The following is a 3,094-nucleotide window of genomic DNA, read 5'->3' as shown; positions in this document are numbered from 1 at the left end:
CCAAACATTATAGTACTGGAATGAAATGAGACACATAGATCAATGGAATAGAATAGAGAACCCAGATATAAACCAATGCTTATACAGCCAATTCATCTATGACAGAGGAGGCAAGAATATACAATGGGAAATGTATAGTCTCTTCAATAAATGGTGTTGGGAAAACTGGACAGCTACATGTAAAAGACTGAAACTGGACCACTATCTTACACCACACACAGAAATAAACTCAAAATGGATTAGAGACTTAAATAAGACCTGAAACCATAAAACTCCTAGAAGAAAACATAGGCAGTCCACTCTTTGACATCGGTTTTAGCAATATTTTTTCAGAAGAGTCTCCTCAGGCAAGGGCCACAAAAGCAAAAATAAACAAATGAAATTATTCAATCTAAAAAACTTTTGCACAAAAAAGGAAACCATCAACAAAACAAGAAGACAACCCACTGAACAGGGGAAGATATTTAAAATTCATACATCTGATAAGGGGTTAACACCCAAATTATATAAGCACTTCCACAAGTTAATATCAATAAAACAAACAACTTGATCTAAAAATCGGCAGAGGACTTGAATAGACATTTTCCAAGGAAGACATACAGGTGCCCAATGTGCACATGAAAAGACACTCAATGTTATGAGTCACTGCGAAAATGCAAATCAAAACCACAAGAAGATACCACCTCATACCTGTCAGAATGGGTATTAGCAAAGACACAAAAAATAACAAGTGTTGGCAATAATGTGAAGAAAAGAGAATCCTCGTACACTGTTGGTGGGACTGTAAATTGGGCAGCTATTATGTAAAACAGTATAGAACTTCCTCAAAAAATGTAAAAAAGTACTTCCATACAATCCAGCAATTTCACTTTTGGGTATTTATCTGAAGAAAATAAAAACACTAATTCAAAAAGACATATGCACACCTACATTCGTTGCAGCATTATTTACAGCAGGCAAAATATGCAAGCAACCCAACTGTCCGTCAATAGATAAAGATGTGGCATATGTATACAATGGAATATTACTCAGACATAAGAAAAGGAAATCTTGACATTTGCAAAAATATTGATGGACCAAGAGGGCATTATGCTAAGTGAAATAAGTTAGACAAAGACAAATACCATATGATTTCACTTGTCTGTAGAATCTTAAAAAACAAAACAAAAAAGAAAAAACTAATTGGAAACAGACTCATAGATACAGGAAACAAACTAGAGTGGATACCAGAAGGATGAGGGATTGGAGCTTGGGTGAAATAGTGATATGATTAAGAGGTACAAACTTCCAGTTGTAAAATAAATGTTATGGGAGTGTAATGTACAGCGTAGGAAATATAGTAAATAATATTGTAACAACTTTGTATGGTGATAGATGGTAACTAGGCTTATCATGGTGATCATTTCATGCTGTGTATAAATATCAAATCACTATGATGTATGTCTGAAACTAATGGGATATTGTATGTCAATTATTTTCACGAAGAAAAAAGAAATGAAATTATACCAAAAAAAAGAAAGACATGACTACAAATGCTTTGACAGTCCTCCCATCATGTCTCCACCTCTAGACTTTGGCAGGCCTTGCAGCTCTCAATAAAAGAATGCCCTGGAAGTGATGCAACTTAATTTCCAGTCCAGGTTAGAAAAGGCCATATAGTTCATTTCTCTCTCTCTCTCTCTCTCTCTTTCTCTGACTCTCTTTCTCTTCCTCTCTCTCTCACTCTTTATCCACTCACTTTGGATATCTCACTTGCGCCATACCCAAAGTACCCAAGAAGAGATCATGTGGTAGAGAGAGACATAGACATGCCAGTTGTTCCAGCCCCCCAGCAGTGAGTCTTCTCAAACCAATCACCAGAAGTGTGAGTGAATGACTTTCAAATGATTACAGCCCTAGCCATCATATGACTGTAACCACCTGAGAAACTCTGTGCAAGAACGAATTAGCTGAGCCCAGTCAACACCCAAATTATGAAAGGTAATAATAAATTGAGTACTATTGTTCTAAGTCCCTACATTTGAGGACTGTTTTTTACGCAGTGAATAATAACGGAAACAATATTTGTACGTATTTTTTAGTTATGAATTTGTAATAATAGTACACTTAAGATATAGCTGCATAAATGAGAAACTATAAATTTTACATTTTGTAAATAACTGTAAACAAGAAACAGGAGTCAGAGTAGCATGGTGGTTAAGAGCTTGCTCTCTGGACCCAAATAGCCTAAATTCAAGTCCTCACAAAACTACTACAGAGTTATGTGGAGTTGGGCAAGTTATTTAACCTCCTTATGCCTTACTTCCCCAGTAAAACGAAGAACATGTTAATGGTATTATTTTCATCTTGTGAATGTAGAAAGAATGAATGCAAAACATGGTAAAGTACTAAAAACATTTGTTCAATATACTTGCTGTATATAGTACAATTCAATTTGCATTAACCACTATCACTATTAAATTAAGAAAAATATTTCCACAATGATTCTAGTTTCTGTATAAATTGCCTAATATATGTTTAAAGTGTAACACATTTCAAATGTAAAAGATAAAAATAACAGCAATTCCTATTTTGACTATGTAGGAATTAAATTTACAGTGTAAACCAATGACTGAGAAACTAGGGCTTCTCGTCCAAATCTGATCAGTCATCTGTTGTTGATGTTTTTTTTTAATGAATTATAGTCACACAGCAGAAAATTCACCATTTTAAAGGTGCAATTCAGGGGCATTTAATACATTCACAATGTTGTGCAATATCACCACAATTAAATCCAGAGCATTTTCATCACACCAAACGGAGACCCATTAAACAATAATTTTCTATATCTCCCTTTCCATAGTCTCTGGCAACCACTAATGTGATTTCTGTAAACATGGATTGCCTGTTCTGTACATTTAATATAAACGAATGATACAAACTGTGGATATTTGTGTCTGGCTTCTTTTATTTAGCTTCTTTTCAACATCAATCTATGTTGTGGCATGTACTATTACTTCATTCTTTTTCTTTTCTTTTGCTGAAGAAGATTCACCCTAAGCAAATATCTGTTGCCAATCTTCCCCTTTTTGTTTGAGGAAGATTAGCCCTGAGC

Source organism: Ceratotherium simum, chromosome 8 (genome assembly GCF_057802395.1).
Source record: "Ceratotherium simum simum isolate JZ-2026a chromosome 8, ASM5780239v1, whole genome shotgun sequence".
In the NCBI taxonomy this organism is placed as follows: Eukaryota; Metazoa; Chordata; class Mammalia; order Perissodactyla; family Rhinocerotidae; genus Ceratotherium; species Ceratotherium simum.
The sequence above is the reverse complement of the archived record's forward strand: the minus strand, read 5'-3'. Positions refer to the sequence as shown.